Source organism: Podarcis liolepis (assembly GCF_965112155.1).
Source record: "Podarcis liolepis genome assembly, chromosome: 10".
Taxonomy (NCBI): domain Eukaryota; kingdom Metazoa; phylum Chordata; class Lepidosauria; order Squamata; family Lacertidae; genus Podarcis; species Podarcis liolepis.
The window spans coordinates 472,103-495,665 of NC_139562.1; the positions used below are offsets into that span (position 1 = coordinate 472,103).

Below are 23,563 nucleotides of genomic sequence, written 5' to 3' on the forward strand. Positions count from 1 at the left end.
AACCGGAAGACTTCAGATGGAGGCCCGCCACGGGAAGCGAACTGTATCCGACATTCGTCCCCCTGACACAGCAGCGCCCAGCTCCCGCACCGGAAGGAGGGGAGGGGGGAATGGGGGGCTTCGAGGGGGGGATGGATGTCAGGGGTTCAGGAGCAGAGGCAAGGGCAAGGGAGGAAACAGAGAGCGAGGGGGAGGAGGCAGAAGAGAAAATGAGTGATGACGACGACCCGAGATCTCCGAGTCTTTCCAGTGAATCAGAAGATTCACAGAAAGGAGCACCAGTGGCCAGGGCAAGGGGGGAGCCTAGGGGGACACCCCAGGAAGATAGAGCCAGAGGGGACTCAGAGGGGAGCAGTTGGAGATCGGGACCAGCGTCACAGCCAGAGAGCAGGGAAGAGGAAAGGGGCCAGGGATCAAGCGCTGGCAGCTCACAACAGGAGGGAGGGCACGAGTCAGGAGTGGCCACACCTCCATCAGGGAGCGAAGAAACGGTCAGACGGAAGGTGGAAGGTTGGGCGCGCACGCCAAGTTCAAATGCACAGGAAAGTGACGCAGTAGGCAGCCCGGAGAGGGAGCCAGGTCCTAAAGCCCGGCGCAAGGAGACAGAAGGGTCCGGGGGGTCGGCGTCGGAGGAGTCCCGGAGGGAGGAGGCCCCGGGGGGCAGAGGGACCCAGAGGAGAACAGTCAGGCGGAAAAGGTGGAGCAGGGCTAGGATATTAAGTTGGTGCACACGGGGCGGAGAATCAGACGGAGCTTCGCCGATCTAGACATAAGACGTAGAGTTGCACGCAGCAGCTTGAGAATGGAAACTGTAACTCAATAAAGACTTTACTTAATGATCGCTGGCTAGCGTGATCCTCTGTGAGCTAGGATCGGGGAGCAACTCTGACAATGATGAATCAGGAAATAGAATGGAAAATTAAACAAATGAGACAAAAAACATTTGAATCAGCTAACAAGTGTGGGAAACTGTTGGCTTGGCAATTGAAAAAAAAGACAAAAACTTAATACCATTACTAATTTGGAAGTGGAAGGAAAGAATATAGTGAATCCAGTGGAGATCAGAAAGTGCTTCCAGAGGTACTTTAAACAACTATACACACAGGAGAAGCAGAAAGAAATCGACATTGATCGATTTTTGAAAGTAAATGGATTAGAGAAAATCTCTCAGGAAAACAAGTTAATGCTGAATTATAAAATAACGGATCAGGAAGTGGAAGGCGCCATACAGAATATGCAACTGGGTAAATCTCCAGGACTGGATGGTTTGACTTCAAGATACTACAGATCTCTGAAAGAATGGTTAATACAACCATTGAAGGAAGTCTGTAATGAAATTTTGGAAGGGAAAAAGGCACCAGAGTCGTGGAAGGAAGCTAACATTACACTTATACCGAAAACAGAGATTGAAAAGACACAATTTAAGAACTACCGCCCCATATCACTGCTGAATGTGGATTACAAAATTTTTGCAGACATTTTGGCTAAGAGATTAAAAAAGGTGCTTGTAGAAGAAATCCATAAAGATCAAGCGGGCTTTCTTCCGGGCAGACATTTGTCTGACAATACAAGGAACATAATTAATATTTTAGAAAAATTACAAGTGAATATTAATACTAAAGCAGTTTTGATATTTGTGGACGTGGAGAAAGCCTTTGATAATATTTCTTGGAGTTTTATGAAGAAGAACTTACAGGGGATAGGGATAGGTCAAGGTTTTGAAAATGGTATAGGTGCAATTTATTCAGAACAAAAGGCAAAATTAATTGTGAACAATGTAGTGACAGAAGAATTTAAGATTGAGAAAGGAACACGACAAGGTCGCCCAATCTCTCCATTACTTTTTATATCGGTCCTGGAGGTTTTGCTAAATATGATTAGAAAGGACCAATTGGTTAAAGGTATACAAGTGGGGGCTAAACAGTACAAACTGAAAGCTTTTGCTGATGATTTGGTATTGACTTTACATGAGCCAGAACCTAGTACTAAAAGGGTATTGGAATTGATTCAAGAATTTGGTCAGGTAGCAGGTTTTAAGTTGAACAAGATGAAAACTAAGGTCTTAGAGAAAAATCTAACTGTGATTGAGACAAGTTTCAGAAGGAGACAGGATTAACATTGGTTAAGAAAGTGAAATACCTAGGGGTTAATATGACCGCCAAGAATGTGAATTTATTTAAAGACAATTATGAAAAATGTTGGATGGAAGTGAAAAAGGAAATATGGTCAAATTTGAAGCTATCATTGTTAGGCCGAATCGCAGTGATAAAAATGAATGTATTGCCAAGGATGCTGTTTTTGTTTCAAACATTGCAAATTCTAGACAAAATGGACTGTTTCAAGAGGTGGCAGAGAGATATTTCTAGATTTGTCTGGCAGGGCAAGAAACCTTGAATAAAATTGAAGATATTAACTGATGCTAAAGAAAGAGGTGGATTTGCCCTGCCAGACCTTAAACTTTATTATGAATCAGCGGCTTTTTGCTGGCTGAGAGAATGGCTGCTTCTTGAAAACACTGATGTGCTGGATCTGGAAGGTTTTAACTCATGGAACTTTGAAGTGTCAGGCATAGCCCTATTGGCTTTAGCCCAAACGTAGCAGAGTTTTCCTGCACAGCGAAGAAGCTAGTTGTGGCGGTAATGACTAGTCATCTAGACTCAGAATAACTATTTACAGGATTTATTAAAAGGAAAAATAAAACCAGCAGAGTTTCTGCATACAAATCAAAGCAAAATAAATCCTCTCTTTCTCTCTCTCTCTCATAACCATACACAGCACTTCTAACTCCTAACACACCTAACATCACACTGTGCTAGCAATCCTAGATAACAGAGTTGAGTGCTGGTCGTTAACCAATCAGAGTAAGTAGTTTCTAGGTCAAGCAGACCTTGGCTTTCTGCCAAGAGTAAATTGACACTGCCTTGAGTTAATTGTGTGAAGCCAGAATCTGAAAGTTTCCCATGAGAATCAATTAACAGAAACTGAACATTAACAATGTATTTTGTTGGCATGCATATTTGTGGTACGACAAGGTTAAAGCACACAAAGCGTTTAAAAACCATATTGTTAGAAAAGCACTGTTTAATGTTTGGATGAGATACAAGGATCTGTTAGAAAATAAAACCCCAAGATGGTTGTCACCAATGGAAGCGAACGCTCAGAAAAAACTCAATATGGAGGCCAAATGGCCGAAATATTGGGAAATTTTGGAACAAGATGGAGACAGAATAAAATTGCAGAGTTTTGAAAAATTAAAAAATAGTGTGCGAGACCGGCTCCATTACTATCAAGTAATGGAGGCATATAATATGGATAAAAAACTTGGCTTCCAGGTGGAAAAATCAAAATTGGAAATAGAATTGTTAGACCCAAAAACTAAGCATTTGTCAAGAATGTATAACTTGCTGTTGAAATGGAATACTCAGGAGGAAACGGTGAAATCTGCTATGATTAAATGGGCACAAGATGTTGGACATAACATTATGATGGCTGACTGGGAACAGTTATGGACCACAGGTATGAAGTTTACGGGCATGTAATGCCTTAAGAGAGAATTTAATGAAAATGATTTATAGGTGGTACATGACCCCAGTCAAGCTTGCAAAAATTTACCATTTGCCCGATAATAAGTGTTGGAAATGTAATGAAACTGAAGGTACATTCTTTCACCTTTGGTGGACGTGCCCAAGGATTAAGATATTCTGGGAGATGATCTATAATGAAATGAAAAAGGTATTTAAATATACCTTCTTGAAGAAACCAGAGGCCTTTCTCCTGGGCAGGGTCGGCCAATTGGTGCCTAAGAAGGATAGAACTTTCTTTATGTATGCCACAACAGCAGCAAGAATACTTATCGCGAAGTATTGGAAGACACAAGATCTACCCACCCGGGAAGAGTGGCAGTTGAAGTTGTTGGACTATATGGAACTGGCGGAAATGACTGGCAGAATCTGAGACCAGGGAGAAGAATCTGAGACCAGGGAGAAGAATCTGAGACCGGTGGAAGAAGATTGGAAGAAATTCAAAGACTACCTACAGAAATATTGTAAAATTAAGGAATGTTAGAAAGATGTTGGAATGAAGTTATATGGTTTGAGCAGAAAGGCTATAAAGAATTAAGTACAATAAATTGTAAAGGGATTAAAGGGAAATCAAGGTTAGAACCTGTTAAGATAAATTATAGGGCAAAGAATTGAGGAAGATGGAAAGGATTTGCTGAAACAACTAATTGAAGTGGGTTACAAAAAAGAGAGGTGCGAGGAAGTTGCTGAAACAAGTTAAGGAAAGATAACAACATTGAAAATATTCTTTTTGATCGGTTATATTTATGTAATGTTTTTGATTTTGTTTTGTATTGTATTGTTTTGTTGTGTTTGATTCTTTTCTTTTCTTTTCTTTCTTTTTGTAATTTTCAAACCCTTAATAAATATCATTAAAAAAAAAAAGAAGCGGCTTAGTCCTGCTGGCCACATGACCTGGAAGCTGTACACCGGCTCCCTCGGCCAATGAAGCAAGATGAGCGCCGCAACCCCAGAGTTGGTCACGACTGGACCTAATGGTCAGGGGTGCCTTTACCTTTAATAGGAGTTTTTATAGCCTTTGGAGGTACAGTGGTACCTTGGGTTAAGAACTTAATTCGTTCTGGAAGTCCGTTCTTAACCTGAAACTGTTCTTAACCTGAAGCACCACTTTAGCTAATGGAGCCTCCTGCTGCCGCCGCGCCGGCAGAGCACGATTTCTGTTCTCATCCTGAAGCAAAGTTATTAACCTGAGGTACTATTTCTGGGTTAGCGGAGTCTGTAACCTGAAGCGTCTGTAACCTGAAGCGTATGTAACCTGAGGTATCAGTGTATACATTTGGTGCTGTGACTCAGATAAATTGAGGCTTTCTTTGAACCCACCCAGCTGTGGGTGCCTCAACTGAGGGAGCAGTGCCCCCCCCAGCTCTCTGTGTGTCACAGTCAAGGGGGGCTGCTCTGTGTGTTTTGCTCGCAGTGAAATTGCACATTGGGGGGGGGAGAGCTTTCTTTTTGTGTGTTTTGCATTGACGCTTTTGTCTCCAGCTCAGCCAGGGGAGCTGGGCTGGGGGGCCATCTCTCTCTCTGCGTTTGTGGACCCCCCCTCCCGGCATCAGTGGTCTGCCAGCTGTTGGGGCCTCAACCAGGCAACAGCCGGCTCCCAGCTCTGTGAATGTCCATGTATTGTCTCAAGCTCGGCCAAGAGGGTGGGGGGGGGAGTTTTCTCACTTTGTGTTTTCCTTGAAGGCTCCTGTCCAGCTGAGGGCTGGGGCTGCAGAGATCAGGCTCATTCCCCCCTTGGCACAACTGCGAGTTCTCTGCCCAGGACTGGCGGGGTGTGCAGCTGAGGGGGGCATTTATTTATGAGTCGTTTCTTTCTATAGGCTTTCTCACTGTCAGCCCTGCTGGCCACCAGTCTTTTCAAAAGGCTTTCCCCCCCCCCCTTTTACTTGATCTGCAACATGTTGGAAGGGCAGGGAGTCCCCCTTGTGTAACAACTTAAGCAGGAGGGCATAATGGGGGGGGTCACACTCACAGGAAGAATGGACTCCATTACAAGGCATGGTGAATAATTCTGGCACATTCAAGCACAAATATGGTGGAGCAATGAACCTCAAACGACTAAGAACTCCCTGCTGCCCCCCCCCCTCGGCTCGTGGGACCTGGAGCAAACCAACCAGGTCTTTTGAAGCGAGACCAAAAACCCTGGATGTTCGGAGCAGTTTGCATAGGCAAACTCCTGGGTAGCGGTCCTGAGAGAGAACCCTACATAAGTTGAAAGGACAGTATTGCACCTCGCTGAGGATGCAGTGAGCACTGAAGGAGGCAAAAGTAATCAAACCCCAGAAGAAAGAGCACTTTTCCAGAGGAGAGGTGAAAAAGAAATAACTGATCTGGCCCCCAACGGCTCCCATATCAGCCTTTAATTGGCCAGACCTAGGAGTTTTGATAGCCTTAGGGGGCATACAAGACCTGGACACCGAGCCTTCTTCCCTTGTGGGTACCCCAGCTGGTGCCTCCCCCCCTTTCACCCAGCCAGTCCATGACAGCAACAGCAGCAGCAGCAGCAACAACAGTAAAATCAGTACGATAATAATATTCACACTGGTCCTCTGGCAGGAAGAATAAGAACTTCTGGGACTATGGAAAAGTACTATCTTCCCCAAACCCCAGAATAAGCAGGAGCTCTGAGGTTGCCCTATGGGGTTCGTGAGGGAAGATGGGCCCCCCAGGAGACTTCCCTGGTACCTGCAACCCATCCTTCCCCCTCTTGCAATAAGGCTTGGGGGGAAATCTCCCATTAAATTACAGTATTTTAAGTTTTCTTCAGAACATGTAGGAGGCAGGGAGAAGTTCTGGTGAAGAAGCAGTGTTTGGAGATCATGCGGTGGTGGGGGTGAGAGAGTTTGGTGCAAAAACCAGTCACACACAGATGCACCCGTCTTGCATGCTTAAGTACAGCAACTCCAAGGCATGAGCCAAGTATCGGCAGGGTAGGGGCCACGTGCAGAGCAAGTCCCACACTGAGGTCCAAAACACACACAGAGGCAGCAGGACTTCTTCAGTAATAGTTTACTGAGCTTTCAAAGCATACAGTTCTCACTGGGTCCCCAGTGAGGCACAAAACTTTGCTCCTGAGAGCAAACACAGTTTCAACAGTAAAAAAAATACAGCACACAGGATATCTAAGTCAGGCACACAAACCGGCAGAAGGGAGCAAGGGAGCAAAGAGGCTGGAAGGACACAGGGCAATGGAGGTGTGTCTTTCGCTTCCTGTCATCTGGGAGGGAAGTCAGCAACTCGGAATCTGCAGGGGCTTCACGAAGAAAAACCTCCAGGCAAATGGGCATCACAGAAACACACACTGTGATCTGTGGTGTGTTGCCATATCCATTGTTTTTGGAAGGTTATCATGATGTGGTCTAGAAACCAGTTTGGACAATATATCGCCCATCCCTAATCCTCACTGACCACCAGAATTCCAGATAAAGCCTCACCCCTTCTCTATCAAAAGCTACTTTACATCTTAGATTATAATCACATTGTTTGACATTGCCTTCAATATTTCATTACTATACAGTTTTACACATAAATACCAGAACTTCACATACACAACATGTGTTAGTAGTAGATAGGTAGCCGAGTTGGTCTGCCATAGTCAAAATAAAAAAAATTCCTTCCAGTAGCACCTTAAAGACCAACTAAGTTAGTTCTTGGTATGAGCTTTCGTGTGCATGCACACTTCTTCAGATACACTTCTTCAGATGCATGCACACGAAAGCTCATACCAAGAACTAACTTAGTTGGTCTTTAAGGTGCTACTGGAAGGAATTTTTTTTATTACAACATGTGTTAATGAGTGATGTCCTGCTGAGTTCATTGCTGTGAAGAAAAGAGAGGACTCTGAGAGGAAGACGTCCCACACTCCAAACATCTAAATGGGTTTGTCCATGTGAGAGTCCCTGATGTTCCTTAAACACTCCTTTGTAAATAAAGCATGTTTTGCAATCTTTTCATTTAAACTGCTTCTCCTCTTTGAGGTTGTTGATAGTTTGAAGGGTTTCAAGTACTAAACTTCTTCCTCTCCGTGAGTCTGTTGATTTAGAACTTGCACTAGGACTGAACCTTTATCTACTTTCCTGATATTTATAAGGTTTGTGTTTTGTGTGAGTTTGTTGATATAAATCAAGGGTTCCACTCTGACTGAAGCTCCTTCTCAGTCCATACATTTAAACAGTTTCTCCCTTGTGTGTCTGCTGATGGTTTCTAAGATTTCCATTCTGACTGAAGCTCTTTCCGCACTCCATGCATTTAAATGGTTTCTCCCCTGTGTGAGTCCGTTGATGTGTTCTAAGGTTTCCATTAAAACGGAAGCTCTTTCCGCACTCCATGCATTTATATGGTTTCTCCCTTGTGTGAGTCCGTTGATGTGTTCTAAGGCTTCCATTATCACCAAAGCTCTTTCCACACTCCATACATTTAAATGGTTTCTCTCCTGTGTGAGTCCGTTGATGTGTTCTAAGGCTTCCATTATCACCAAAGCTCTTTCCACACTCCATACATTCATATGGTTGCGCCCCTGTGTGAGTCCGTTGATGTCTTCTAAGGTTTTCATTAAAACGGAAGCTCTTTCCGCACTCCATGCATTTATATGGTTTCTCCCCTGTGTGAGTCCGTTGATGTATTCTAAGGTTTCCATTGAAAGTGAAGCTCTTTCCACACTCCATACATTCATAAGGTTTGTGCCCTGTGTGAATCCTCTCATGTAATTTAAGGTCTCCATTCTGACTGAAGCTCTTTCCACACTCCAAACATTTAAATGGTTTCTCTCCTGTGTGAGTCCGTTGATGTCTCCTAAGGCTTTCATTCTGACTGAAGCTCCTTCTCAGTCCATACATTTAAACAGTTTCTCCCTTGTGTGTCTGCTGATGGTTTCTAAGATTTCCATTCTGACTGAAGCTCTTTCCGCACTCCATGCATTTAAATGGTTTCTCCCCTGTGTGAGTCCGTTGATGTGTTCTAAGGTTTCCATTAAAACGGAAGCTCTTTCCGCACTCCATGCATTTATATGGTTTCTCCCTTGTGTGAGTCCGTTGATGTGTTCTAAGGCTTCCATTATCACCAAAGCTCTTTCCACACTCCATACATTTAAATGGTTTCTCTCCTGTGTGAGTCCGTTGATGTGTTCTAAGGCTTCCATTATCACCAAAGCTCTTTCCACACTCCATACATTCATATGGTTGCGCCCCTGTGTGAGTCCGTTGATGTCTTCTAAGGTTTTCATTAAAACGGAAGCTCTTTCCGCACTCCATGCATTTATATGGTTTCTCCCCTGTGTGAGTCCGTTGATGTATTCTAAGGTTTCCATTGAAAGTGAAGCTCTTTCCACACTCCATACATTCATAAGGTTTGTGCCCTGTGTGAATCCTCTCATGTAATTTAAGGTCTCCATTCTGACTGAAGCTCTTTCCACACTCCAAACATTTAAATGGTTTCTCTCCTGTGTGAGTCCGTTGATGTCTCCTAAGGCTTTCATTCTGACTGAAGCTCTTTCCACACTCCAAACATTTATATGGTTTCTCCCCTGTGTGAGTCCGTTGATGTTTTCTAAGGCTTCCATTATCACCAAAGCTTTTTCCACACTCCATACATTTAAATGGTTTCTCTCCTGTGTGTGTCCGTTGATGTATATTGAGGTGTCCACTCTGACTGAAGCTCTTTCCACACTCCATACATTTATATGGTTTCTCCCCTGTGTGAGTCCGTTGATGTGTTCTAAGGCTTCCATTATCACTAAAGCTCTTTCTGCACTCCATGCATTTAAATAGTTTCTCTCCTGTGTGTGTCCGTTGATGTATATTGAGGTGTCCACTCTGACTGAAGCTCTTTCCACACTCCATACATTTATATGGTTTCTCCCCTGTGTGTGTCCTTTGATGTGTTCTAAAGGCTGCATTGAAACTGAAGCTCTTTCCGCACTCCATACATTTATATGGTTCCTCCCCTGTGTGAATCCGCTGGTGTAATTTAAGGTATCCATTATCACTAAAGCTCTTTCCACACTCCAAACATTTAAATGGTTTCTCTCCTGTGTGTGTCCGTTGATGTATATTGAGGTGTCCACTCTGACTGAAGCTCTTTCCACACTCCATACATTTATGTGGTTTCTCCCCTGTGTGAGTCTGCTGATGTAAACTTAAGTGTCCACTCCGACTGAAGCTCTTTCCACATTCCATACATTTATATGGTTTCTCCCCTGTGTGAGTCCGCTGGTGTATATTGAGGAGTCCACTCTGACTAAAGTTCTTCCCACACTCCCTGCATTGGAATCCATTCTTGCCCATGTGACTCCGCTGATGTGTTCTAAGTTTTCGACTATCAGTGAATCTTTTCCCACACTCCATACCTTTAAATGGTTTCTCCCCTGTTGGAGGTTGTTGATGTGAACTATGTGTGCTCATTCAATGAAGAATATTCTGCATGTCACACATTTTAATTTCTATTCCTAATGAAACTAAAGGTGCCCCATTCCCTGGAGTTCTGACTGTCTTCTCCATCTCCTTCTTCAGAGTGGGAAGAAAGGGAATCCTGTTTGGGTTTCAAGGAAGAGAACTAAGGGAAAGAAAATAAATCAAGCTCCATTAGCACCTTCTCCTGTATCAACATCTCCTATATTCCCCCACCTCCTCCCCATGTTCCCAATTTTTTGGAAATGAAGTTGTAATGTTAACAAATGATAGTAATTCATGAGCAGCTTTCATAATCCTCAATCAATGTTAATAAAGCAGCATGATTTTTAAAAGAATGATGTGCTGTCTGATCTCATGCCCATCTTCTGACGCAGGACTATCCTAAAATGACACTGAAAAGCAGATATTCAAGGCAAATAGATAAACTGTACTTAGTGGAATATGTAGTACCTTGAATAAGTAGTATTAATTTATTTATTGCCTGAAGTTGTGTTTTTTCTAGAGACGAATTTATTCCGGTTCTGTCTCAAATATCATAATTATATGATGTCTTGGGGTGTTAGGAGAGCATTAGTTCCTTTGGTGGGGGTCATGTCATGCACGTTATGGGGTAATTTATCCATCAATGGTCCCCACCCTACACTCAGTTCCCACCTGTGGCTTCCAGAAGCTGTCAGGATAGAATAGGGGTCACAAGCCCAGGAACGGCTTCAACTGGCCGCCTAAACCAGGTGAGAATAGATGGTCTCAAATCCTTGGTGGGTTGGGGAATTCTGCTGCAGGTGTAGGCAGGCCCTGGTGGATGGAGAGGATGAGAACAACAGTGAATCCCACAGTCAAGAAGGCAGATTCTGCCCATCCTGCTGAGGAAAGTGAAGGGCAGATGGGGCTCGTCAATCTGGGAAGGGAGGTCCTCGAGAAGGAAAACTAAACCTTCACTGCCTGGTGAGTTATCTTCAGGAAAAGAAAAGGCTATACAAATCCAGAGTGGAGTCTCTAAGATAGTTGCATGGTGCCCTGCACACCTCCTTCCAGCCACTCCAGCAGCCAAGCTGGTGCCAAACGTACTGCTCTGCTTTCCTTGGGACGATATTAGCCAGGCTGAGAAAGGGGTCTTGTTGTCTAGGCAGCCCAGGACCCCCAAACACACTGCCCAGGCAGTGCTGCTAACACAGCAGTTTCAGGTGGAGAGATGAGCTCAGACCTGTGTATCAAAATCTCTCCAATGTGGATGTGCTATTTACATCATATGTCACTGTAAAAGTATTCAAAATATTTGTCTTTTGAAGAAAAGACCACCAAGTATCGGATGGCCTCTTCAAAGCTAATGAAAGTCTTGTGCCTGGAGCTTTTGGGGGTGCAGGACCAGGAAAGCTTCTGCCACCATGATCCTTCCAACTGGGATTCAGGCCTCATCATGTGACAGAAACTGCCCTCGTTGCTCTGGTTGATGATCTCCAATGCGCTAGAGTCTGAAGGGAAAGCTGTTTCCTGGTTCTGCTAGATCTCTCAGTGGCTTTGGAGACCTTTGGCCATGGTGTCCTACTGAACCCTCTAAGGGAGCTGGGGACCATGCTATGCAGTGGTTCCCCTCCTTCCTCCTGGGCCATGTCCAGAAAGTGGTGTTGGGGGATGACTGTTCTGACCCCTGGGCTCTCACTTGTGGGGTTCCTCAGGGCTCCGTCCTCTCCCCCATGCTTTTTAATATCTATATGAAGCTGCTGGGAGAGATCATCAGGGTTTTGGGGCTGGGTGATCACCAGTATGTGGGTGATCCCCAGCTCTTCTTCTCGTTTAAATCGGAGCCAGTGAAGGTGGTGAATGCCCTGTGTTGGTGCCTGGAGGTGGTTTGAGGATGGGTGGCAGCTAACAGATTGAGCTTGAATCCTGACAAGACAGAAGTACTGTCTCTGGGGAACAGGAGGTGGGCAGGTGGGGGGGGGCTGGTCCTGATGGGATAATTGTGCCCCTAAATAACCAGGTGTGCAGCCTAGGGGTCATTTTGGACTCACAGCTGACCATGGAGGCGCAGCTCAATTCTGTGTCCAGGGCAGCTGTCTAGCAGCTCCATCTGGAACGCAGGCTGAGTCCCTCCTTCCCCGCACACTGTCTTGCCAGAGTGGTGCATGCTCTGGTTATTTCCGGCTTGGACTACTGCTATGTGGTCTACATGGGACTACCTTTGAAGGTGACCCAAAACTGCAACTGAATGGGAGCAGCTGCCAAGACCACATATCACTGCTCCTAAAGGATCTTACTTGGCTCCCAGCAGATTTTCAAGCACATGTCAAACTGTTGGTGCTGACCTTTCCAGGCAAAGAAAAGCATTGATCTAATGCAGGCTTCCTGAAACTCGGCAGTTTCCTTTCTGCTGAGAGCTGGTGGTGGGATCAGTTGCGATGAGGTTATGAAGAACCTTTCTTGTTTCATGGAACCAGATGAAGCTGGTTTAAACTGGAGTGAGCCAGGCTTGCTATCCAGTCCCAAGGTTACTCTGACATTTAATAGAATATAAATTACAAGGCCGAAAGGCATCTGATCCCACTTCCTAGTCTGCTATTTCTCTACTCCGCTTGTGTGATTCTTACTTGAGTGCTGTTTTGGTATGCTAAGTTAGGGTTTTACGTAAGTTAAATTTTTACTATTTTTTGGATCCTGTTATGCTTCTTTGCCTTTAGTAATAAATTTATTTGCTGAATGAGATTGTTATGGAGCAGCAAGATCTGCAACCTAAAGCCCTCAACAGCCTCAGCCCTGTAGACCTGAAGGAGCATCTCCACCAACATCGCTCAGTCTGGTCAGGGAGGTCCTCCTTGGAAGGTCTTCTGCTGATTCCCCCCTGGGAGAAGCGAACTTACAGGGAAGCAGGCAGAGGGCAAGGAAGTGGGCAATATTCTGACATTTAGAACAGTGTTTCCCAACCGGTGTTCCGCGGCACACTAGTGTGCCGTGAGACACCGGCTGGTGTGCCGTGGGAGGAAGGCGGGCGAGTCGGGCGGTGAGAGGCGGCGGCGGCGAGGATCCGCGTCGAGCCGGGGGCGGCTCCGCGGTGGTGGTGCCGAGCGGCGGGGCAGCGCGCGCAAAAGGGAGGAGCGCGAGACAGCGGAGGAGGAGGAGGCCGGCATGTCCGGGCAGCAGCAGCAACAACAGCAGCAGCAACTCCCGCCGCCGCCCCCTCCTCCGCCCGCTATCGCCGCCGCCGCCTCAGCTGCCCTCGCTCTGCTGCCTCCTCCCACCCCGGCAAGGGGGAGGGAAAAAACTTTCGCTTTTGTGCGTCCCTCCCGGCGTGACGCTGCGCGCTGACGTCACGGGGCGGGGCTTTAATGGTGGTGTGCCGCGAGATTTTTTTCCGGCTAACAGGTGTGCCGTTGCCCAAAAACGTTTGGGAAACACTGATTTAGAAGACAGCTGAAGGCAACCCTCTATCGGGAGGTTTTTAATGTCTGATGTTTTACTGTCTTTTATTTGTACTGGAACCAGGCAGTGGAAGAGAAACTTAAAGATGGAAGCCCAAGAGAGAGGGAAAGGTTCCTGGCTGCTTCCTGGGTGGGATTGCGGAAACCAAGAGCTGCTTCTGAGAAGGCCTCTCCCCTCCCCTCTTCCTCTTCCTCTTTCCTCTCCTCTCCAGGGGGACCAATGGTTGGACTTGGCAGAACCACTGCGTCTGGGCAGGGCAGGGGCTTATGGGGTGGGAAGAGGATGGAGGTTGCAGGAAGGAAGGGGGGGACTGGACCCCCCACTTTCCAGGGATCTGTCTCTGGTCACCTTGAAGGGGTGGCCGATTCCTGGGTGGGAAGGAGAAGTCAAGGCAGCCCCTCCAGAGAATCCCAGCAGGCGCCACCATGGAGAAGTCTCCCCAAAGACTGATTTCCTATCTCTCCCCCCCCCCCATTGCTGCCCCTTTCTGCCCCAGGGATGCTCCCCCTCCCCACTTCCTCGACTCCCTCCCTCTGTCCCAGAGTCTCCCCTGCACCCAGAGGCCTCCCTTGGCGCGGCTCAGCCCTCATCCCCCATCTTTCCATCCTGGGGGGCCACCCCAAGACTAGCAGAGGAGGGACAGGGGGGTCTCTATCTAGGCGTCCCTCACGCCCGTTAACCCTCCTTTATCCGTGCAAAACCCACAGGGCCCCAGGGATGCCTTCGCGGGGAAAACGGGGCAAGGGGGTCCTCGTGGGGACCTCCTGAGTGGGGGCACCATGTCCACCGCTGCCAAGGCGCCTAAGGGGCCATGGAAAGCCCCCTTCGCAGCACACGTGCAGGGATCCAGGCCCCACGAAAGGCGCCTTGGGGAGCTGGCGGGGGTCTCTGGGTCCTTACCCCCTCCCTCTCCAGCCCCCGCGACCCCTTTACCTCTTTGTCCTCGCTCCCGATTCTCCTTTCCTGCAACATCCACCGGGCGGGGGTTCCCTCCCCTGCCGCCCCACCTTTCCTTTCCAAAGCGCCCCCCCCCCAGCTACGGGGCAGAGCAGCAATCCGGCGCAGAAGCTCCACGTCCGGGAGAAGCAGGCAGTTCGGGAGGGGGGCTCTCTCCGCTCATTCCGGAAACAGAAGCCGGATTGCGGGGAGGAGGAGCAGAAGGAAGAGGTGCGACATACGGGGGGGGGGGGTTGAGGATTGTGGGGGCGGGGTGAGAGGAGGATGTACCGGGAAGGGAGGGATAGAGGGGGGGGGGAGACGAAGGTTTCCCCCCTCCCTTCTTCGTTCAGGGGATCAGGAGAGCGGGGGAGGGGCTGATCCTGGCAATCCAGCTGCAAAGTGGGGTCCCCCCCTGCAATGTTTACATTGCAAAATCCTTCCCTCCCCCCGCCCCACACGCCATGATCTTAGATCCATTCCATGTTTTAGGTATTGGTGCAAATTGAGCAGCGGGTTGGGCTCTGTGACTCCTGTGTTACGGAGAAAATGGGGCTTGGGCTTTTGCACACACCCACACACACCCACACCCACACACACACAGAGAGAGAGAGAGAGAGAGAGAGGGACCCGACACAATTCCTCCCTTGTGTCTCCGTCAGAGGTAACACAATGCGACCCGGAAAAAAGCAAGGCAGCTGTTGATCTGTTTGCAGGCAGAGCCCCCCCCCCTCCATGCGAGGAGTGAAGCAGCCCAGAACTAAAGCGCGTTGCAATTTGTGCACCCTCAGATAGTAGCCCCCCCGTCACAGAGAGAGCCCCCCCAAAACATCCCCGGTTGCGCCACAAAATGCGTTGTACCTGGAAATCAGATCAGACTCCGAGTTCGTGTTTTGGCAACATGACAAGTCTGTCTGTCCGTCGGGATGCCTGAGGATTCCTGCTCGCTGCCTTTTCCTGGCCAGCCTGAGAGATCACTGGAAAGGGAGGATTTCTTGACTCCAGAATCCATCATGGCAGACCCGTTTCATTCAGGCCTAGAGATCTGCTCTTTCGCCCAGTCTGCTTGGATCATGTGGATCATCAATGGATTATATGGATCATCCATGATGTCATACCCGTCTCACGGAGGGGGCGGGGGCTCAGGATGAATCTCCTGCCACGTGACTGGGGGAGTCTGGAGGCTGACGGGGGTCAGACAGGGCTGCTGTTTTGCTCTCCTTACTATTTCAGCTCAGGTTTTACTGAAATGGGTGGATTCATTGAGGAAAGGGGGTACATTGTAAAAAGGCAAATGTGTATACTTTGTTATCACCCAGTGAGTTGTGTTGCAAAGGCCATTTGCAGAAAGGCTCCAATTGTATCACCTGCGACTACATGCCGGAGTTTGGGTCTTTTTGCGGAAATGTGTCTGTGTAGATGCACTCATCCCCGTACATTTATAATGGCAAGACATTAAATCCCATGAGATCCACAAGCACCAGAACCATAAGCCCACATAGGAGTCCAAAAGCACAGAACGAAGCAGCCCTATCAAAAGCTGGGTGTCGAACAACAACAACAACAACATGTTTTTTTGTACCCCACCCATCAGACCGGATTGCTCCAGCCAAAAGAAGAGAAGAAAAGATAACCCAACATAAATCATTAAAAGCTTCCCGATACGGAGCTGCTTTCAGGTGTCAATGGAGGCCGTATAATGGTTTATCTCCTTGACATCTGGTGGGAGAGCGTTCCACAGGGCAGTCACGACAACCCAGAACGCCCTCTGTAACCTCACTTCTCGCAATGAGGGACCTGCCAGAAGGCCCTCGGAGCTGGACCTCAGTGTCCGCGCTGAACGATGGGGGTGGAGACGCTCCTTCCCTTCTACTGGGCTGAGACCATTTAGGGCTTTCAAGGTCAGCACCAACACTTTGAATGGTGATCAGAAACAGACCGGGAGCCAGTGAAGATTTCTTAGGACCCTTGTTCAGGGGCCAGCTGTTAGGAGGCCTTTCAGCTGCTGTCCAAAACTGAATGTATCCCTTGCCGGAAGTGAACCATAAACCTCTCCTCCTCCGCCTTCTCGGGATGCTATTGGTGCGCGATGCTCCGGCTCTCGAGAGAGGGAGAGGCGTGAGTTGGGTGCGCTCGGCTTGCCAAGGGTTAAACGGAAATGAGCTGGATTCCTAGACAGGAAAGTAAGAGGGGGGGCAGGGTCCTCCAGAGCGAAAGCCCAATCCCCCCCTTTCCTGCAAGAAGTCGGGCGTGTGGGGGTCCCGTTGGTTCGGCTCTGCAGAGGCTGCCTGGGGGGGGGGGCGCCTGCTGGGATCCGGTGAGTCTCCTCCCTCCCAGCATAGGGCCCATGGGGAGAGCGGGGGTCCCAGTGCTGCATGGCGAGAGGGGGGTAAGTCAGGGCGCGGAGGGTCGCAGGAGGGCGGCAGCTCTGCTCTTCCTTTGCATGGATGCGCTGCTGGCCCCTTGGATCCAGGAGTGGGGAAATGCATGCAAATAAAGCCCATTCAGATGTATGGTTGTTGTTTAGTCGTTTAGTCGTGTCCGACTCTTCGTGACCCCCTGGAACAGAGCACGCCAGGCACTTCTGTCTTCCACTGCCTTATCTCCTCCTGGCACGTGAGTATTATTGGCCATACCTAGGAGTCCCTTAGGAGTCCTAAGGGACGGGGGTGGCACTGTGGGTTAAACCACTGAGCCTAGGACTTGCTGATTAGAAGGTTGGCGGTTCGAAGCCCCGCGATGGGGTGACCTCCCATCCCTCCCGTTGCTCGGTCCCTGCTCCGCTCCCATCCCTCCCGTTGCTCGGTCCCTGCTCCTGCCAACCTAGCAGTTCGAAAGCATGTCCAAGTGCAAGTAGATAAATAGGTACCGCTCCAGCGGGAAAGTGAAGGGTGTTTCCGTGTGCTGCTATGGTTCGCCAGAAGCAGCTTAGTAGTCAGAAGCTACTTTGATACGGCAGACTGCAGAAGAAGCCAAGGAAAAGGCAGTTGTTGTGGAACGTAAAATTACACAATTGGAAAAAGAGAGTGTACCAGTTCTACAGAGGCAACTTGAGGATCATAGGTTGACGCTTTCTATGATTGAGCTTAAGGAAAAACAGACGAATTTGAGGATCAGAGCTCTACCTGAATTGGAGAAGAGTAGTTTAATAGATTTTCTCACGCAGGAGCTTGTGGATTTCTGGGACCTGGATTTGGAGCAGGAGTGCTTTGAAATTGTGAGAGCCTTTAGACTAGGAAGAGGAGGGAAGAAAGAGAAGAATAGAATAAGAGACTGTTTGATTACCCTCCGAGCTAAAGAAGAGAGAGATAAAATTTTGGGCTGGCATTACCTGAAGCCTCTGGAAGTATTACAGTCAAGAGTGGAAATTTTTAAAGACATCCCGAAATATCTTTTGGATCTTAGGTCAAATTACAGTGACTTGGTTGCCCTGCTGAGAAAGAACAAAATCAACTTTAGGTGGGAATTTCCCCAAGGTCTATCCTTCAGTTTCAAAGGAGGGAAAATAAAAATAAGATCAGTAGAAGATAAAGTTAAATTTTTGAATAACTACGAAGAAGACCTGCAGAAGGAGCTTGGAAAAGAGTCAAGAGCATCGGACAGAAGATCACCAGACAGAGGACTTGAACAAAAAGCATTGGACAAAAGATCACCAAAAAGAGGAATACTGGACATAGCAAAACTATGTTTTGGACTGGACAACTCAGAGAATGTGATACCAACACCACCAACAGAAGAAAAGCAAGCAGTGGGTGCTGTTGGAGGAAAATCAGAGTAATTACATCATGGCATTGCAAATATTAAGTTGGAATGTTAATGAACTCCCCCGAAAAAAGGCGCAGAGTCTTTCATTTATTGAAAAAGGAACAATTGGACTTGATTTGTCTACAAGAAACACATGTGATAAGGCTACACAGGAAGATATTGAGTAATAAAAGACTGGGCCTTGGATTTGTTTCATCAGATAAAGTTAAAAAAAGAGGAGTTGTCCTATATGCAAAGCAGAGCCTATCACCGAAATTTATATTTAAAGATGATCAAGGAAGATTTATTGCAATTGAAATCCAATCACAAGGAGAGAAATTTTTGATAGTAGGCATTTATGCACCAAATGAAGGAAAAGCGGAATTTTTTAAGAAGCTGCATGAGACTTTGATGGACTATTTGGATTACAATATGATTTTGATGGGAGAGATGAATGGAGTGGTGTCTACAAATATGGACAAGGCACAGAGACAGGTAGTTACCAAAGATGGTAGACTACCAAAAACCTTTTTTGACATGACTGAAAATATGGATTTAGTTGACATCTAGAGAATGAAGAACCCTCTAGGAAGAGAGGGAACTTTCTTCGCGGAGGCTAAAATGACATGGACAAGAATTGACCAAATTTGGGTAACTAGAGGACTAGTTCCGAGGACTAGCAAAGTGGAAATTTGCCCCAAAACTTGTTCTGATCATAATGCTGTGAAGATGGAAATGAAATTGACGCCAATTGGTTCCTTCAGATGGAGGATGAATGATGCTTTGTTTAGGAATGAAGAAGTGACCAAGAAGGCCCAAAAAACCTTGAGAGATTATTTTGAGACAAATATGAATACTACAGTGGAAAAAGGAGTGATTTGGGACGCAAGTAAAGCGGTTATGAGAGGATTTCTGATATAACAAAATGCAATTAAGAAGAGAACTCAAAATGAAAAAAAAGATAAAATTCTGGAGAAAATAAAGGAAGGAGAGAAGAAACTGAGAGCAAAACCAAAGTCACAGGAGATACTGAAAGAGATAAAGCTATATCAAGTACCATATATGAAAATGATGAATCAGGAAATAGAATGGAAAATTAAACAAATGAGACAAAAAACATTTGAATCAGCTAACAAGTGTGGAAAACTGTTGGCTTGGCAATTGAAAAAAAAAGACAAAAACTTAATACCATTACGAATTTGGAAGTGGAAGGAAAGAATATAGTGAATCCAGTGGAGATCAGAAAGTGCTTCCAGAGGTACTTTAAACAACTATACACACAGGAGAAGCAGAAAGAAATCGACATTGATCGATTTTTGAAAGTAAATGGATTAGAGAAAATCTCTCAGGAAAACAAGTTAATGCTGAATTATAAAATAACGGATCAGGAAGTGGAAGGCGCCATACAGAATATGCAACTGGGTAAATCTCCAGGACTGGATGGTTTGACTTCAAGATACTACAGATCTCTGAAAGAATGGTTAATACAACCATTGAAGGAAGTCTGTAATGAAATTTTGGAAGTGAAAAAGGCACCAGAGTCATGGAAGGAAGCTAACATTACACTTATACCGAAAACAGAGATTGAAAAGACACAATTTAAGAACTACCGCCCCCTATCACTGCTGAATGTGGATTACAAAATTTTTGCAGACATTTTGGCTAAGAGATTAAAAAAGGTGCTTGTAGAAGAAATCCATAAAGATCAAGCGGGCTTTCTTCCGGGCAGACATTTGTCTGACAATACAAGGAACATAATTAATATTTTAGAAAAATTACAAGTGACTATTAATACTAAAGCAGTTTTGATATTTGTGGACGTGGAGAAAGCCTTTGATAATATTTCTTGGAGTTTTATGAAGAAGAACTTACAGGGGATAGGGGTAGGTCAAAGTTTTGAAAATGGTATAGGTGCAATTTATTCAGAACAAAAGGCAAAATTAATTGTGAACAATGTAGTGACAGAAGAATTTAAGATTGAGAAAGGAACACGACAAGGTCGCCCAATCTCTCCATTACTTTTTATATCGGTCCTGGAGGTTTTGCTAAATATGATTAGAAAGGACCAATTGGTTAAAGGTATACAAGTGGGGGCTAAACAGTACAAACTGAAAGCTTTTGCTGATGATTTGGTATTGACTTTACATGAGCCAGAACCTAGTACTAAAAGGGTATTGGAATTGATTCAAGAATTTGGTCAGGTAGCAGGTTTTAAGTTGAACAAGATGAAAACTAAGGTCTTAGAGAAAAATCTAACTGTGATTGAGACAAGTTTCAGAAGGAGACAGGATTAACATTGGTTAAGAAAGTGAAATACCTAGGGGTTAATATGACCGCCAAGAATGTGAATTTATTTAAAGACAATTATGAAAAATGTTGGATGGAAGTGAAAAAGGAAATATGGTCAAATTTGAAGCTATCATTGTTAGGCCGAATCGCAGTGATAAAAATGAATGTATTGCCAAGGATGCTGTTTTTGTTTCAAACATTGCAAATTCTAGACAAAATGGACTGTTTCAAGAGGTGGCAGAGAGATATTTCTAGATTTGTCTGGCAGGGCAAGAAACCTTGAATAAAATTGAAGATATTAACTGATGCTAAAGAAAGAGGTGGATTTGCCCTGCCAGACCTTAAACTTTATTATGAATCAGCGGCTTTTTGCTGGCTGAGAGAATGGCTGCTTCTTGAAAACACTGATGTGCTGGATCTGGAAGGTTTTAACAATGTATTTTGTTGGCATGCATATTTGTGGTACGACAAGGTTAAAGCACACAAAGCGTTTAAAAACCATATTGTTAGAAAAGCACTGTTTAATGTTTGGATGAGATACAAGGATCTGTTAGAAAATAAAACCCCAAGATGGTTGTCACCAATGGAAGCGAAGGCTCAGAAAAAACTCAATATGGAGGCCAAATGGCCGAAATATTGGGAAATTTTGGAACAAGATGGAGACAGAATAAAATTGCAGAGTTTTGAAAAATTAAAAAATAGTGTGCGAGACCGGCTCCATTACTATCAAGTAATGGAGGCATATAATATGGATAAAAAACTTGGCTTCCAGGTGGAAAAATCAAAATTGGAAATAGAATTGTTAGACCCAAAAACTAAGCATTTGTCAAGAATGTATAACTTGCTGTTGAAATGGAATACTCAGGAGGAAACGGTGAAATCTGCTATGATTAAATGGGCACAAGATGTTGGACATAACATTATGATGGCTGACTGGGAACAGTTATGGACCACAGGTATGAAATTTACGGCATGTAATGCCTTAAGAGAGAATTTAATGAAAATGATTTATAGGTGGTACATGACACCAGTCAAGCTTGCAAAAATTTACCATTTGCCCGATAATAAATGTTGGAAATGTAATGAAACTGAAGGTACATTCTTTCACCTTTGGTGGACATGCCCAAGGAATAAGATATTCTGGGAGATGATCTATAATGAAATGAAAAAGGTATTTAAATATACCTTCTTGAAGAAACCAGAGGCCTTTCTCCTGGGCATGGTCGGCCAATTGGTGCCTAAGAAGGATAGAACTTTCTTTATGTATGCCACAACAGCAGCAAGAATACTTATCGCGAAGTATTGGAAGACACAAGATCTACCCACCCGGGAAGAGTGGCAGTTGAAGTTGATGGACTATATGGAACTGGCGGAAATGACTGGCAGAATCTGAGACCAGGGAGAGGAATCTGAGACCAGGGAGAAGAATCTGAGACCGGTGGAAGAAGATTGGAAGAAATTCAAAGACTACCTACAGAAATATTGTAAAATTAAGGAATGTTAGAAAGATGTTGGAATGAAGTTATATGGTTTTAGCAGAAAGGCTATAAAGAATTAAGTACAATAAATTGTAAAGGGATTAAAGGGAAATCAAGGTTAGAACCTGTTAAGATAAATTATAGGGCAAAGAATTGAGGAAGATGGAAAGGATTTGCTGAAACAACTAATTGAAGTGGGTTACAAAAAAGAGAGGTGTGATTAAGTCGCTGAAACAAGTTAAGGAAAGATAACAACATTGAAAATATTGAATGTGTTTTTAATTGTTTTTCTTTTTGATCTGTTATATTTATGTAATGTTTTTGATTTTGTTTTGTATTGTATTGTTTTGTTGTGTTTGATTCTTTTCTTTTCTTTTCTTTCTTTTTGTAATTTTCAAACCCTTAATAAATATCATTAAAAAAAGAAAGAAGCGGCTTAGTCATGCTGGCCACATGACCTGGAAGCTGTACACCGGCTCCCTCGGCCAATGAAGCAAGATGAGCGCCGCAACCCCAGAGTTGGTCACGACTGGACCTAATGGTCAGGGGTGCCTTTACCTTTAATAGGAGTTTTTATAGCCTTTGGAGGTACAGTGGTACCTCGGGTTAAGAACTTAATTCATTCCGGAGGTCCGTTCTTAACCTGAAACTGTTCTTAACCTGAAGCACCACTTTAGCTAATGGAGCCTCCTGCTGCCACCGCGCCGGCGGAGCACGATTTCTGTTCTCATCCTGAAGCAAAGTTATTAACCTGAGGTACTATTTCTGGGTTAGCGGAGTCTGTAACCTGAAGCGTCTGTAACCTGAAGCGTATGTAACCCGAGGTACCAGTGTATACATTTGGTGCTGTGACTCAGATAAATTGAGGCTTTCTTTGAACCCACCCAGCTGTGGGTGCCTCAACTGAGGGAGCAGTGCCCCCCCCAGCTCTCTGTGTGTCTCAGGCAAGGGGGGCTGCTCTGTGTGTTTTGCTCGCAGTGAAATTGCACATTTGGGGGGGGGAGCTTTCTTTTTTGTGTGTTTTGCATTGATGCTTTTGTCTCCAGCTCAGCCAGGGGAGCTGGGCTGGGGGGCCAGCTCTCTCTCTCTCTCTCTCTCTCTCTCTCTCTCTCTGCGTTTGTGGACCCCCCCCTCCCCGGCAGCAGTGGACTGCCAGCTGTGGGTGCCTCAACCAGGCAACAGCCGGCTCCCAGCTCTGTGAATGTCCATGTATTGTCTCAAGCTCGGCCAAGAGGGTTGTGAGGAGGGGGGGAGTTTTCTCACTTTGTGTTTTGCTTGAAGGCTCCTCTCCGGCTGAGGGCTGGGGCTGCAGAGATCAGGCTCCCTCCCCCCCTTGGCACAACTGCGAGTTCTCTGCCCAGGACTGGCAGGCTGTACAGCCGAGGGCGGCATTTATGTATGAGTCTTTTCTTTCTATAGGCTTTCTCACTGTCAGCCCTGCTGGCCACCAGTCTTTTCAAAAGGCTTTCCCCCCACCTTTTATTTTATCTGCAACATGTCGGAAGGGCAAGGAGTCCCCCTTGTGTAACAACTTAAGCAGGAGGGCATAATGGGGGGGTCACACTCACAGGAAGAATGGATTCCATTACAAGGCATGGTGAATAATTTTGGCAAATTCAAGCACAAATATGGCGGAGCAATGAACCTCAAACGACTAAGAACTCCCTGCTGCCCCCCCCCTCGGCTCGTGGGACCTGGAGCAAACCAACCA

General features: G+C 45.8%; 2 protein-coding genes across 3 annotated transcripts in view; one reads left to right on the forward strand and one right to left on the reverse strand.

The window, feature by feature from the left end:
- LOC310688154 (uncharacterized protein) overlaps window positions 1–23,563 on the forward strand; it is a gene marked incomplete at its 3' end in the record, with an annotated part of 161,985 nt that overhangs the window by 119,870 nt on the left and 18,552 nt on the right. The gene's annotated exons all lie outside the window — the stretch shown is intronic.
- Window positions 1–23,563, reverse strand: part of LOC310686816 (uncharacterized protein) — an 82,808-nt gene that overhangs the window by 49,445 nt on the left and 9,800 nt on the right. Inside the window, exons 2-3 of one of the 2 annotated variants that reach the window (XM_083461093.1) lie at window positions 16,122–16,164; window positions 10,643–10,783 (exon numbers count right to left, since the gene is read on the reverse strand). The gene's annotated coding sequence lies outside the window, so the exon portion shown is untranslated. Of the gene's footprint in view, window positions 1–10,642; window positions 10,784–15,202; window positions 15,433–16,121; window positions 16,165–23,563 lie in introns of those variants that run through there. The other variant, XM_083461094.1, reaches the window with a different exon arrangement.